The sequence below is a fragment of the Melospiza melodia genome, chromosome 12 (genome assembly GCF_035770615.1).
Source record: "Melospiza melodia melodia isolate bMelMel2 chromosome 12, bMelMel2.pri, whole genome shotgun sequence".
Taxonomy (NCBI): domain Eukaryota; kingdom Metazoa; phylum Chordata; class Aves; order Passeriformes; family Passerellidae; genus Melospiza; species Melospiza melodia.
The window spans coordinates 25696632-25712643 of NC_086205.1; the positions used below are offsets into that span (position 1 = coordinate 25696632).

The following is a 16012-nucleotide window of genomic DNA, read 5'->3' on the forward strand; positions in this document are numbered from 1 at the left end:
GAGAAAGCATTTTAATTCTTCAAAATTTGCTTATTGGTTCCTTTCTGTTGGCAGGAGTTTGAATACATTATAAAGTGCTTTTCTGGTGATACCCTTCCAGAATTAATGAAGGAGCACCTTATAACTGGTTACTATGAATTAATTAGAAATTCATCCTGGTGGCTGGAGATTTATTTGGATATGAAGGAAAGTCCATAGAAAGTTGCTGTTTATTTACCCACATAGAAGTTCCTTAGTAAAGACTGAGGGCGCAGTGAGTTAATAAAGACAAGAACAATCATTTTTATATTTTTAGTGAATGAAAAGAATTAACTAGATGTTAAGTAGTTTCTAAATACTACACTAGCTCTAAAATAGCCAGGCTGGACTATTTTAATTAACAAGAAGCAGCACTTCATGATTAGTCCCTCTGAAAACAACAGAAAGAGAGGATTAATGTCCAGCAATGAGATTGTATAAATTCAGATCTTTGGGCCCTTTGAGGAAGAGGCCCCTGGATTTCAGGGGCCTGGGTTTGGTACTTTGGGAACACCATGGACACCAGGAGATGGCTGGAGGTGGAGAAAGATTTCTCTCATTGGCAGAAAAATCAGTGTGTGGAATTACACCTTCATCTGCTGCTGTTTGTGTGATAAGGGATGGACAGGAGGTGTTTTCTGGCTGTGTGAATGAAAATAATGGAGAGAACTGGGAATCTGAGAGAGGATTTAGGCAGAAAACCCTGGTTCAGCTCACCCCAGTCACTGCAGAGCGAAGGAGAGAAAAATCTTTTTGTGTTCTACAACCCCTGAGCTGGGTGGGCTTTGGGCAAACAGACAATTCCATCCTACCTTTGACAAGCACAATTTCAAAGTGATGCAGACATGGAAGAGTTGTTGATGTCTTTGTATGCAGAAATAGCTTTAAACAGAGGGAGCGAGGGAAAAAAAGTCAAATAAGATAAAACCAGAAAAAAATCTCAATATGGGAGTTGACAGAAGCTTGGATTTTAGCAAAGCATTTGACACTGTCTCATGAAATCTTAATTGAAAAATTAATTCAAGTCAGCTTGGCTGCAGACAATGGTGTGTGGGTTGAATATTGGCTAAAGCACAAATGAAGAAATGCTGATAAACAGCTGGTAACAAGATGGGTGGAAATGTCCAGTGGGGTGGACATAACAAACATGCACTGATTGTTAGTCTCAGTTCACTTCATATCTTCATTAATGGCTTAGAAAAAATATATAATCATGATCACAATTAAATATTATGCCCATCCTAGATGGATGTCAATAAGGGGAGTGAAATGAAAAAGGAAACATGGATAAAACATGGCCAAAATAGATTAACTAAGGGAAGAAAATTATTTTACTGCAAACACAAAACCAGCACAAAGCAGAGTAACTCAAGAGATGAACAATGGTTTGTCTTTTAGGGGATGGAAGAGTGGCAATGAATAAGAGAGCAGAAGGATGCTACAGGAATGATAAAAAGTGAAATGCAAGTTGAGGATCCAGTGCCCTTTGCATCCAATGGACTTCAAAGGGTTTTGGGCATGGCTGGCAGTCCCAGAGCAGGGATTATCTGCAACCTTGTTCTGGCCACTGCAGGCAGCCATAGGAGATGCTCTCCCAGAAAGATGTTAAATTGGCAGCAAATCAGAGAGGAGACAGAATAAAAAATGAAGGGGTTTTGTGAGAGCTGAAGTGGGAAGAAAAATGAAGGGAATTAAGCAGTTATAATTTGGCCAAATAAGGAATAAGCAGGAGCACAATAACAGCTTTCAAATGTCTGAGGACCTAAGCCTGTATAAAGGATAATAATTATTCACTCTGTTACATGGCAGAAGGAGTTTAACAGGTGAAGGGAATATATTATGAGGGAAGAAAGACATTTGATGTAAATATCAGGAAATGCTGCATATTAAACTGTTGAATAATAGAGGAGATGGAAGTCCTGTGGTCTGGGATTTCTGAGACTCAGATTGAATGCCAGCTATTGAAATGCAGAGAGGAACCTTTTCAATTCCCCAGGACACCAGGAAATGCATCTGCCTTGAAAAGATTGGGATCTTCTCCTGACCTCTCCCTGTGCAAGCTCCATGTGGTTTAAAGCCCACACCAGGAGATGCAGAAATATCAGAGGATAAATTGTTCTTAATAAGGAATAAACACTCCTCATATCTTCGATGGTGCAATCTGCTCCCACCCCTGTCTGGCTGAGATCACAGCCTTTTCTCAAATCACAGCCTTCTCTCAAGTCAGTATCTTCAAACTGCTTCGTTCTGCTCAGGCAAAAATAAAATGCTTTACTGGAGTGGGAAATGGGGATATTCATAGCAGTAACCCAAAGATTTATTAGTAGAGGACATTTTTTACCTCAATTTGTCTCAAAATTCTCTTTTTTTTCTGCTAGAAATACTGTCTAGAAGTGCTATAAGACTTCTTTTCTGGAGTTTTTCTTCCCTGGCCTCGATTTTTTCTTATATCTTTAGATTCTAAAACCACTGACTACACTAAAAACAATTAATGAATTTGTTTGTTTGCATGTGCCCACTCATTCACAGAGCAAAGGGTTTGACTAAAAATATTAATCAAAGAGAAAAATATAAAAATCTGACTTTTATTCCATCATGCAGTCCATGATAGGAGAGGGAGCTATTTCTATCCAGCAATTCCTTCATTTTCCACCCCCTGCATTTTGGTTCCCAGCTCTCCACCAAACGTAGGAAGCAAAGACAAATTTCAGATGATAAATCTGGAAGTCTTTTTTTTTTTTTTTGCACATATCAATGTGAAAAAAACAATTTTAAATACAGCTAAATATTTGTAAACATGGGAAATGCCAGTTCTCACTCGGTGTAAATGAACCCAAGTTTATTCATTTTGATTTGAGCATGACTGTTTACACTGGATATTTCAGTGTGTGGTAAATTACAGGACTTCACTCACTTTAATACCAGTTTTAATGACCAATAATGAGCTCAGGCAACAATAAATCAGGTTTTAGACTTTAGACACTGCTACAGTCTATGGCAGAAAACATTAAAAATACTTCTTGGCCCTTCCTGACTTGATTTGATACTAATGCACAATGAATTGCAGCTTAAGGAAACACTAGAGAAAGCTTTCCATGTCTTAGTGTAAATCAATAGATTTTATTACAGCAAAACACGTCTTGTACATCTGCAACACCATAAATTTATGCCTGGGGAAAAAAAAATAAAAATCAACATGTCCTGCACTGCAGACATCAGAGATGAGAAGCTGAATATTCAGCGTCAGTGGAATGCTGCAGGAAAAGCAAGGACACAACACCTGAGGGCAAAAGCAGGACAGGAAGGAGCAGGAGCAGGGAAGAGGTGGCAGCTGTCCACGAGGAATTGCTGAGCCCTTGGTTGGAACAATCTGTTTAATTCTGCAGCCTGATTTCCAGGCTGATCCTGAAAATATTCCTGTTAGAAAATAAGGAATAGGAATGTTTTCAGGATCAGCCTGGAAAGGAGGCTGCAGAAAATATTCTGAAAAAAGGAAGGTGGGATGCCTGGAAAAGATGTTTTATGGAGAGAAAATTATGAGGCTGAGTGTATTTGGTTTATATGAGTGTGGTTGAGGGGATGATTTCCTTGAAGTCAGGGAAGCACTGATGTGAGAAATGTTGTAATAATAACTTATTAAAAGCAGTAACTCTTCTGATCATCACACAAACTCTGAGAGCAGCCCTGGCATCACTGGAGCCCCACAATTCTGGGAGTCAAAGCTCCTGGGGGGATTCTGTGCTGGTTTCTCCTCAATAAATTCAGTCCCTGCTCTGATTTGCACTTGCCTGAAAAGACATTCAGGATCACAACCAATCCAGATGCAAATTAAATTCAGTCTTGGATATATGCACAAATTATAAATACCTGGAAAGAAACAGATTAAGGATTAAGGCTGGTTAAGTAAAGAATTAGCTCAAAATTAAAGGGAAACAATACACAAACCATGGACTGTAAAATGCCCTGACATTCCTGAAAACCAAGATTCTGTATTTCTACACACTTGTATGATGAACCTTAAAAGCATGAATGTGTTTTATTCCTTGCCAGGTTTGTTCCTCTGTTTGGAAAACATTTATTCTGCTTCTTGTTTACACTGAATTTAGAATTAATGTGGCTGTTCTGGCTGAGCAAAAAACAACCTTGACTTGTATGAGGCATCATTTTATCATGCCAAGATATCTTGTGCAAAACCACAACATGAGCAGAGTTCTCAGAATTAAGCTGGTTAATAATTACTATATAAACAGGTCAAGGATCAAGAGAGAGAGTAAATTCTTGTGAAGTGTGTGTAGATTATATTTCCAAATTACAATACTGAAAGGCAGAGCTGTCTTAATGTGCGCAGAAAAAAATCAGATATCCAGAGGTGAAATATTGTGGTCTCAGGGAACATTTTTCACACACTAATAATCAAAATACAAACACCAGTAGTTAGTTATATGAAATACTGCACTGTTGGCATTAGTGAAGTATTTCTTAGGTGCAATAATATTTATTGAAAAACTACATAATCCAAGCCACATTTTCTTATACACTGTAGAAATAAACAGAAATAACAACTGAGAGACTCCTGCCAGGTTTTCTGATGAGTTTTTCAGCTCAAACTCATTTCCCTGGCCCAGCTTTCCTCCCAGAGCCTGCTCAGACCCTGCTCCCATCACCTTCCCCAGGATTTCCACAGGGGAGGCTCCTCTGGGGTCCCTTTAACTCTTTTATCTCCTCCAGCCTGGCTTTGAACATTTCCTGAGGGTCTCCCCCTCTTCAGCTTTGGCCATGGTCGCCCTTGAAACTTTTTAGGCATTTGATGTTCCATTTCATGGTATCAAGAGCATGATAACAAGCTCCTTGGGCTGGGAGGGGTTGTGTGAGCAGCTGGAGCCAGCCAAGGTTCTCTCCTGCTGAACACCTTGGGTTGCTCTGGATGGACAAAATTCAGGACTAAATCAATGGCTCAGAGTCAAGGTTTTGAAATTCAGATAGTAAATACACACAGGACTGGGAATACACCCAGGTGGACACATGAGAGTGACAGCGCTGCAGATCTGATGAGAACTGAACTGTGGACTTTCTTCAACTGGAATTATTTTTCAGACATTTTTTTGATGGAGGTTTTCTACTCAATTAATTTGTTCCCAGAAAATAGTATTTAAAAAAAAACAAACCAAAAAGAACTGTTTTGTTTTTTGTCAGAAAATGGGAAGTGGAAAAGGAAGCAGTTAAATGCTCCAGCAGCTCCCTGAGCAGAACCAGCCCTTTCTCCCTGAGCTGATGTCCCACACTTGAACAGCCAAGCAATACCAGACATGAAAGCTGAATAACTGAGTTATTCTAGATGTTAATGTTTCTTTATTTCTAATAAAAGCAATGTGGAATGTAAATTCCACTCAAATGACAAGTCGAGCCCATGAATTAAAACTCCAAATGGTTTTAAAAACAATTTAATCCACATAAATGTACTTTTTTGGGACCTTGGAAAGGATTTCAAAACAAATATAAAACCCTGGTCGTATCAGTAACTATAAAAAATATGCAATATCAGGGAAAGGTCTGAGCATAGTGGGAAAAGCACAGATGTGCAAACAGAGCTGAGCAGAAATCTGTGCATGGCTCATTCACTTGTTTGCCAAAGTGTCATTACTGCAGTACGTTATTTACAGATAAAAAATAGCATATCCTTGCAGTCATGTGGTGTTGCTGGCTCCTGAACCTCCTGCTTATCTGACAGGTTAACCAGCAATTCTGGGCATAAATAATCTGGCTGCTCTAGTAGTCAGCTCTTGGCCCAGGGAAACTCCTTCATTCAGAGAAAGGAGCAGCCAGACGGGAAAAGCAGCTCTCCAGGTTGGTGTTTTTCTGCTTCCTTTTCAGACCCAAGAGTGCTCAAAGTGGGAGAGGTGGAGGTGCTGAAGTGATCAGACAGGCAGGTTGTGGTGGATAAACAAAGCCCTGCTGCTCCCCTACATTTTGGGTTAATTTGATGCCACTCCACAGCTCTGATGCTTCGGTGGGTGCAGGATGAGAGCAGCACAGCTGGAGGGGCTCTGTGATGTCCTTTAGTCCTGAACTCTGCACTGTCCCCTCCTGGGTTCCACAGACACCAGAGCAGAGCAGCTGGAAGGTGCTCAGGGCTGCAGAAATCCAGAAAAACCATGGAATTGCACCCAAAACCTGCAGCAGCTGCTGCACAGGACTGGCCCTGGCTTTGGGATTAAAGCAGGAAATTGGGGGGTTCCTCCTCTGTGGGAACCACAAAAAGGACAATTAACTGATTGCTGATGGGGGGCAATGTTGTGGTGTTGGTGCTTTCTAAAAGCAAAAGAAATAATCCTAGAAATATTTGGGTTGCAGGGCACTTTGAAGTTCATCTCTGCCATGGGCAGGGGTGACACCCGCTGGAGTAGTTTGTGCAGGAAATGCTCTGAAGAGTGGATAAGCACTTAAATATGTTGCAATACTTTACAGCCTTGTTTAAATACTGAGAAATCTCACCTTAGCCAACCCCAGAAAGGACATGCAAACACCTCTGTGTAGTACTGAGGAATGATGATAGGCTCTACAAAATGTACAGGTACAGGGAAATGTACAGGTACAGGGAAATGTACAGGGCATTACCTCTGTGCAAAGGGGAACAGTGTAGGAACAAGCAGAGCTGCAGGGGAGGAAGAGAGATCACCTAAATTTAGTGTGGTCAAAAAAAAAAAAAAAAAAATCAATGCCAGCCTTAAAACGGCACAGGAATATTGGAGGGACAATTAGCATTGGTGGTGCAAACCAACAAGATCATGAAGGTGCACATTTTCTTTTCTCTTCAAAGTGTTAGCAGGACATCAAGGTGGAATTGAAACATTTTATAAGTCTGTTGCTTGATCCCACTGTGAGTTTCCCCAGTCTCCAAAAATCCAGCCATAATCAGTGCACTCTCAACTGTGCTCCTGTTCCTGCTGATGCCACTCCCAGGTGTCTGTACAGGTGTGTAACAAACACCACAAATGGAGCACTCCCCTCTGAGCTCATCTCCTCTTCCTCCAGGGCTCAGGAGGGCTGGGTGCCAGAGGGTTGAGGCTTCAGGAGTGTTTTCCTTTGTGCTGTGGTTGTGCACAAAGCTCAGACACTGAACTTTGCCATCACTTCCAGCCTGCTCCTTGCTTCTGCAGGAGAAGCTCTGAGATTTCAGGGCTGGGGAAGCTCCTTGGAGCCTCCTTTCAGATAACCCCTGGTCACAGCTCACCAAGGCCCTGCTGATACTGATGCCCCTAGATTTAAGCTTTCCTATTTCCATCTCTCTGTAACCCTGCAGTTCTTTAGTGTGTAACTCTGAGCTCCACACCCAGTGCCAGCTGCTGCTGTCCCATTTGGGGCAGACACAACAATTCCTCTCCAGGCCTGGCAATCAAGGACACCTCACTGCCTCAGTGCCAGAGATGGAAACAAAAGTGAGCTGGGGCAGCAAACTGGGGCTCAATGCCTTCATTACCTGGAGCTGGAATTGGAGGATGAACCCCCAAAGTGCAAATGGCCCAAAGTTATAAAAGTGTGAAAGCCGTGAGCCGTGGGGCAGTTTGGGTGTAGGCCCTGGGGGGCTTGGGCTGCCCTGGATGTACCTGAAGGGCTTCAACCAACAGAACTGCTTTTTATTCCTTTAACTCTGTCTGCCCTCTGGTTTTAGGTAGCACCAATAAAAGGCATCAACACCCCAGAGATTTTGCAGTTAAAAATTCCAATTATTAATGTAACCTCCCTGATAGCCCTGATAGCCCTGATAGCCCTGGCTCTTTCTTCTTCCCCAGCTTCCTCAGGACACAGAAACTGTGCTCAGTTTTCCCTTTCTCCCTTCCCTTTTCTCTCCCAGCTGACCCCAAGGGCACCTGCAGCAGCCAGAGCTGGCACAATTAATTAAGTTAATCATTACCTGGGGTGGATGCTGCAGGTAACTCAGCTGATTAACACCTGTGATCCTGCAGTGCTGCTTGGTTAAATCTTTGCATTCTTCCTCTTGGGATTAATGCCATTTTACAGATTTGGGCTGGGGTTTTTGGATCATAGAGCAGACAGGCTGCTCCAGAGCTCCTCATCTTCTCAATCTCTGCATAAACACTTTTCCATAAGCAGCACTCTTGTTTCACTGAGCAATAGCAGCAAATCACTGCATTTCTAAGAATTCTGAAAAATAAAGTTCCCAGGCTTTCCCAGCTGTAAAACCCTCAGAAAGGCTTCTCTTCCCTTTTCTGCACTCGGGTTTCTCTGGCAGCAGTGTGGCTGTTACACAGCAATTTTCTTTCCATGTTTTTAAAGTGGCTGATTTTAATTTGGATGTATTTTCCCCTGCAAATCCTTTCAGTCAATATGGAATTACATAAAGCAGCTTTTTGAAGAGAAATTGTATCTGGAGAAGTTTCCACTCTGTGTGTGTGTGTATTTTACACAAACTATTTATTTTTTATGTCTTGGTGGCACTATCATTTTCGATGACCTGTGCTCTACCAGACTGACCTCAAAGACATAAAATGAAAAAAAAAAATGATGTAATAGTTTTGAACCTTCCACATCAAGAGTGCTGCTTTCAGATAAGGACAGGGTGGAAAAAGTTTGCTTGGATGATGGCAAGAAAGTAATTTTGTTTTCTTATCCCCAAAAAATGGAAAATAGGTTGGAGTGACTTAGAAATATATTTCCTTCATATAAGTGTAAAATGCATGCAGTGTATTTTACAAGTTCTTCCCATTAAGAAAGGGAAGAAATTGTAAAATTTATAATAAAAGGAGATTTGTGTAGGTTTATCTGGAAAGGGCAGTAAAGTTTCCAATCATGAGTGAGTGTCAAATGCTCTTCCATAAAGGATCATCAGTCTTGAATAGAAGGTGAATTCTTTACATGTGCAACACAAAACCTGAAATAAAATACAATTATTGGCTTCAGCTCTCCATTATTCTCAAAAGGGTAAAAGTACTGTGTAAGTTGGGAAAGCTCCAAGAGACATTTTTAGAAAAATGAGGTGGTTTAGGTGTCCTCCACCAGGCAGGATTATTTATAATGGAAATGAAAATATTCCAGAGTCCCACATATCAATTTTGATGTTCTGAGATCATGGCTGCAGTAACTGACAATGGAAATTAAATATTCAGCTTTGTTTTCTGTCAGAAAACAAAGCTGCCATGATACTTATGAAATAGCACCTCCAAGAGAACTTTTGGGCTGGACTGACCATTAATCAGTTTCTGTTCGGAATGATGAGCATTCATGGTATTCAGGATTTTTATTTTTATGTGCCCCAGATGTTTGAGTCAGGTTTCTCAGACCCCGTGCCCATGCCAGCCTGTCACATTCTGGGACATGGCACAGCTGAAATGGTCAAAAGGGAGCAGAACCCTGTGTAAAACTGTTTTTAGACTTTTCAGAGCTCTTGCTGCCCTGGAGACACTCCTGTCTGCTCCTTCAGAACATTTTCCATATTTTCTGTATCATGACTGAAACAATTTAAAATCAAGAGGATGTGCAATACCACCAAACATTTATTTGAGCTTCATCTTCTTTGCCATGAACACATTAACCACTTTGGGGTGGTTTTGAAGAATAAGCAGACACTTTTACTGAGTTGTTTAATTTTTTTTTTTAACATCCAAACCTGAATCCATTAGTGTCTCTATTGGTAGACTCATAAATCTTTATCTGAATGAAAGTTCCTCCACTGTCTTTTCCAGTTGGCTCCATGTGCTGGCTTATTTCCATGCTGAACATCTGCACACCTTTGTGCTATCACTTAAACCTTCAAGACAAAGTTTACTTTGGATTTAAAGAATCTTTTTGATGCCATTCATTCACACAACATAACAGCAACATTTTCCACAGCACCAGCATAGTTCCCAATTATTTTTTAATATATATATACAAGGGAAAAATATGTTTTATCTACCTTGCAGAGCTTGAGACTGGCAGGATGTTTAAAAGAAAAAAATGTCTTTACTCTGAATTATGAGAAATCACAAGTAATACAGATTCCCCCCTGTGGATATTTCTGGGGAAGTGGAACCACATGGAGATGGAGCTCCCTCCTGGTGTGCCCTGACTGTCCTGTGGGGGCTGTTACAGTTTGGGGCACAGCAGCTCAGGAGCCTGAGCTAAAGCAAGCGCGAGGATTTATTGCAGAAGAGAAGTGCAGAATATTTGCTGAGTAAGCCAGGACTTCTTGCATTATGCCAGGGATTGAAAGGAACAAAATAAATCCATGCCAGCAGCAAATCTTGGGGCACTCCACATTAACCTCTCTGTATGTCAAGAATTAGAACTTTCTTCTTCTCCTTTGTTTTTCCTATCTCACCCATGCATTTTAATCCATGGCAGAAAATTACCTTTTACCCTGCAGCTTTCAAATTTCCCTATTAAGCTTTGGGGATGTATTGGGTCAAAAGCCTTCTAAAACCAGCACTAGATGATCATCTTCAGACTGCTTTTATTCTGTAGATCTTCCTGATGGCACTCAATAGATCTGTGGGACAAGATTTTGAATGAGTCCAAAGGGAGGGCGAGGATTTCCCCCTCTTTCCCCACTTTGTAGATATTCTGGAGTTAAATATTCGCATTTATCAGCCCATCTGAGACTCTGAACTCGACATAGGAGCAGCTGCTTGTCGATAATTTAGACAGGAGGAAATCTGAGAATGCCCAACATATAATTACCCTCTTTGTGGAAGGACAGATTCACATCTCGGTGAAATGGACGGACAGGAGCAGGCTCTGAAGTGCTGCTGTGAATTTCAGTAGCTAAAAAATCCTGGTTGTATCCTTTGGGAGACTATTTTAGGAGAGAAAAGCATTGTGCAGCACATAATCTGCTACTGAAGTTGTGCTCTACAAGCCAGGACAGCCCCGGCTCCCACCTGGGAGCTGAATAACCTGAGTTGTGTTCCTTGTGTTCTAACAACTCCTGAGCTGCTGTATTCCCACCGAGGTGCATGAAAGAAAAGGATTCTTCCTCCTTCTTCTTTTCAAGCTGAGCTAAAAGCTTTTTTTCCTTGGAGTGCTTTGAGGGAAGGTAGGAGAAGGTGGGTGTTGTATCAGCTGAGGAGGAAAGCACACAACGTGGAAAAGCTCCTCAGCACCAGGGAAAAAGTTCAAGGGTAGTTCAAGACTCCTAAAATCTTTGAGAATGCTAATTAAGAGGAGAATAAGCAATTTTTTTTTTTTTACTTAGTGATGTAAATTCAACTAAATCATGTCCAAATGTGACTCTCAGTAATTTGCTCTAAATCTAAAGATTTGGGGCCCCAGTTTGGGTTTGTGTGGTGGGACTGTCTCATCTGTCTCACCACAAACCCCTAAAACTGGTGTTCTCCACTTGCCTGCATTTCTGAGGGAAAGAATCAGCATCCAGCCTCGGATCTTTGCCAGGTTTGACTTTTCCTTTATCACACGGGAGGCTGGCAGGTGGTGGGTTCAAAAGCAAACCACAAGGAGGTTTTCCATGGTTCATGGCATTTGTCATATGGATCGGGCACCTGATGTTCTGGACTCCAAATGTTTACAAGGTTGGAAAAAGTGCTCAGATCAATTCAAGGGAGAAAAACCTCTGGGTGGCAATAGGAGACAAAAACATCACCTTTTACTGAGATTCAGGTTTTTGTTGGCTAGAAAGTTCCACTTTAATTCTGTGTAATTCCGTGCTTGGCTGCTCTTCTGCAAACTTCCCCAACATTTGGAGAGTGTCCAGAGGAGGCACCAGGATGAGCAGAGGGGTGGAGCAGCTCTGCTGGGAGGAAAGGCTGGAGAATTGGGTCTGGGGAGACTTTATGTAGGTTCTTCTGAAAGAAGGCCTGAAATAAGGGTGGAGAGGGAATTTTTGTAAGGACATGGAGTGACGAGAAAAGGGAGAATGGCTGTAAACCAAAAGAGGGGAGGTTTAGGTGGGATATTGGGAAGGAATTATTCCCTGTGAGGATGGGCAGGCCCTGGCACAGGGTGCCCAGAGCAGCTGTGGCTGCCCCTGGATCCCTGAAATGTCCAAGGCCAGGTTGGACACTGGGGCTGGGAGCATCTGGGACAGTGGAAGGTGTCCTTGCCATGGGACTGGATGGGCTTTCAGGTCCCTTCCAACCCAAACCATCGTGTAATTTTATAATTTGTTTATTTACCTTTGTTCAGATTCAGCATGGCCGTTTTTGAATATTCTTCATTTAATGAAAAGTGTTATTCCTCCTCTGCAATTAACACATTTCTTCAGTCAGAATAGGAAAGTAACTCTGGGTCACTTCACTGCCTGAGGGGCTCAGTCCTGCAGGAACAAATCTGCTCAGTTTAGCTGTGGTGTACTTAGAAAACGTGCAATGGGAAACCTGAAAAGATTGATTTTGTTTAGAAGTTTGCAAGAAAAATAAATAGGTTGGGTATAAACTATCCCAAAAAACAGCCAGTGTTTGGGTGAGCTGTGCAGTGCATCCTAAGGTTATGCTGATGGCTGATTTATTTTTAATTATTTTATTTTTATTGTTTCATTCTCATTATTTTACTACTTTTGATTTTACTGTGTATTTTTATTCTTTTCCCCACCTGAATTTCCTGGCTAGCAAACACTGATGATGGCTTTCAAAGCGAGCCAAAACGGGGTGAAAAATACTGAGCTGTATAATCACAAGTGAAAATGAGTCTGAGGGAAGTGTTTTTCCAGGATTTCAGGGTCTTCCCAGACAAACTGCAGCCAGGAGTTGAGCGCAGGTCTGTGGTGATGTGCATTGCTTAAGGGCAACAGCACAACCTGGTGGTTTCTGGTTATTCCAATGCATCAGGATCTGCACAGGAATTTCCCTTCCCCAGAACCCAGCTCGTTGCCTGCACAGAGCTGAAGCCTGCTTTCATTAATTCATTTGTAAGGTTCCATTTTACCCGAGGTTTTCTGAATAAATAGAAAACAACAGACTGCAAGGGCATATGCAAAAAAAGATGAAGTAACAGGTCCTTCTCAACATCCCCGATTCTGAAACCTCAGGGTGCTGGATATGTCTGAATTTTGCTTTCAAGATAATAACTAGAGGGATATAATCGAGGAAAAAAATCTTGCAATATGTACTATGCAAATTTTGGGGAAAAAAAAACAGAAAAAAGGACAAAAGGAAAGTGTGAGCAGAAAAAATTGGAAGTTAGCTTTGCTTTTTCAGTTATGACAAAGCCAAGAAAGGTATATAATGCATTTACATAGAATGAATATTCAGACACCAATAATAATATTTATTCTCTTTCTTGTGTGTCTTCGGGGTAAGTGGCGTTGTTCAGAGTGTAACTTCTGAGGTGGCAGTGAAATGAAACGGGTGGCAAATTGGTCAGAGAGAATTTTCAAATAAAATTAATTACATTTTGTGTTTTGCATGGTTGTGAAGCACAGGCTGTGTGATTGCCAGTAATGCAGATGTGGGTGCTGAACAAAGCATCTTGCGAACTACATGTTCAGTTCATTTTCTGATCATGTAGGATGGGACAAAAGCCACTGTGATTAGAGAGGGGATTCCAGTCCAGTGCTGGTACTGCTCCTGACACTAGGCAAGGCTTTTTCATGGAATAATGGAGTTATAGAAAGGTTTGGGTTTGGAGGCACCTTTAATTTCATCCACTTCCACCCCTGCCATGGGCAGGGACACCTTCCACCACCCTGGGTTGCTCCAAACCCCATCCAGCCTGGCCTTGGACATTCCAGAGACTCGGAGTCCCAGAGTTATTCTCAGTCCTGCTTGACTTGATACAAAGAACATTTGATTTCACCTGTGTGGCTTTGGAGCTGAGAGCAAAGGGATTTTCAAAGCCACCTCAGGAGGACTGAAGTGCTTTGGGGCAAAAGGCTCATTGTTTTTACGCAGTGAATATTCCTATAGGATTGTCTCCACACGGGAATGCTGAGGTGTCTCATTGCTTCCTCTTTGTCCTTTAGCCCAGTCCATGGCTGAGGAATGACTCACAATCACTCTCAAGAAAGCACTGGAGTCCACTGCAGGTGTGTGTGATTCATGCATTTAAACTGACTCTAAAGCTTTCTCTTTTCTCTTACGTTATTGTGACCCAATGTATGTGAATCCTGCTGAAATTCATGAAAATGTTTGTTATTCTGCTTTGGTTTGTTACAGAAGAAACACATTGTTACGTAAACAGGACAAAATTTCTGAGAAGCTGTACAAAGATCTTTGTAAAAGTGTAGGACGGGGGAAGGAAGGAAGGAAGGAAGGAAGGAAGGAAGGAAGGAAGGAAGGAAGGAAGGAAGGAAGGAAGGAAGGAAGGAAGGAAGGAAGGAAGGAAGGAAGGAAGGAAGGAAGGAAGGAAGGAAGGAAGGAAGGAAGGAAGGAAGGAAGGAAGGAAGGAAGGAAGGAAGGAAGGAAGGAAGGAAGGAAGGAAGGAAGGAAGGAAGGAAGGAAGGAAGGAAGGAAGGAAGGAAGGAAGGAAGGAAGGAAGGAAGGAAGGAAGGAAGGAAGGAAGGAAGGAAGGAAATTGCCTTCTTTTCCTTGAGTGCTGAAGTAGAAGACAAAATGATCAAAGACCAAATGCTGCTGTTCACAACCTTTCCCTGTATCCCACTGAGGCAGTTCCTGAATCCCTCTGGAGCAGCCATGGGAAGGATGTTGAGCTGTGTCTCAGCCAGCCATAACCATGGACAGAAACCAAACTCCTGAGATGGAAGCTGTCCTAGCTTCCCACACATCCTGCTTCAGACTGGAGAAACCAGAGTATTTTTCAGATGTCTAAAAACCCTTGGCAAGCACAGAGACGTCAGTTCTCCCTGCCTGATGTGCTTTGATCACTCTGTAATTATTACCCATCAGCTCAGACACTGATTTGTGCCTTGCTCAGGAGCAGCAAACAGTGCTGATAGCTGGCTGGAGAAGCTCAGATCAGCTGGGTTGAGCTGACATCTCCTCCTGCTGTGGGTCCTGGGTGATGCCTGGGGCAGCACTGACAGGGTTAATTCTCTACTCTTCTTCCCCAGCTGTTTCACAAAGTTATTCCACATTTTCATATTAGCACAAAGGATTGTCAGGAATAATTTCATGTACTACCAGGGACATCTTCCTGTCATGGAATCATTAGGGTTGGAAAAATCCTTCAGGATCCTTGAGTCCAACCCTTCCTCTTGCCACATTATGTCACAGTAGAAGGTGAGCATTAATGTGGTTATAAAAAAGAAACCCAGCCCAGTTCCATAACCTGACCCCTGGGCTGACTGACAGGGTCTTCCCCCAAAAACATCTTTCCCAACGTGCAAGTATTTCACTGGTCCAGCACCTGGGGGCTGTAAAGATCAGACCAATGAGCTGTCCAGACCCAGGAGTTTTGAATTGCCTATAAAATCCAGCTCAGAACAATCAAACATGCTGTTTGCTGGTGACCAGTTCGTTGGGGATTCTGTCCCTGACGCTCAACTGCTGTGGGAACATGTGGTGACCCCGATGTGATGAAGAACAGTCCAAGAATTGTCCTGTGGGTAGAGAGGAGGGAGACACAGAGCAGTGCCTGCAGAGCTTGTCCCCACAGCAAAAAGCTGGAAAAAGACAGGGGCGAGTAGAGCCGACCCTGCAGAAAAAAGTGCAAAAAATTACAGCCAAAGGGCTCTGTAAAACAAAAACCCAGAGAAGCTGAAAATACAAGAAAAACCCCACAGAAGATATGGGGAGCTTTGTCTGTGCAAGACCACCCAGTTCTAAAGGAATAGAAACTTCTTCTTGAGGAATGGGACATAGATTATGATGAAAAAGCATTATTAGCTTTAATAACATGAGCTAAAAACCAGAACCTCTGAGAAGACAGCGGGCATGGCCCTGCCCCATGCCAACCACTGAGAACACAGCCACGCCTCCAGTGGGTGTGGCCCTGTACCAAGCCAACTGCTGAGAGCACAGCCACGCCTCCAGCGGGCATGGCCTGCCCCATGCCAAGCTCTGAGAACACAGCCACGCCTCCAGCGGGCATGGCCCCGCCCCATGCCAACCTCTGAGAACACAGCCATGCCTCCAGTGGGCATGGA

General features: G+C 42.5%; 1 protein-coding gene across 2 annotated transcripts in view; it reads left to right on the forward strand.

Moving 5' to 3' along the window:
• Nucleotides 1-5770: 5770 nt before the first annotated feature.
• BCHE (butyrylcholinesterase) overlaps nucleotides 5771-16012 on the forward strand; it is a 49230-nt gene continuing 38988 nt past the window's right edge. Inside the window, exons 1-2 of one of the 2 annotated variants that reach the window (XM_063167376.1) lie at nucleotides 5771-5862; nucleotides 13931-13993. The gene's annotated coding sequence lies outside the window, so the exon portion shown is untranslated. The remainder of the gene's footprint in view (nucleotides 5863-13930; nucleotides 13994-16012) is intronic. The other variant, XM_063167377.1, reaches the window with a different exon arrangement.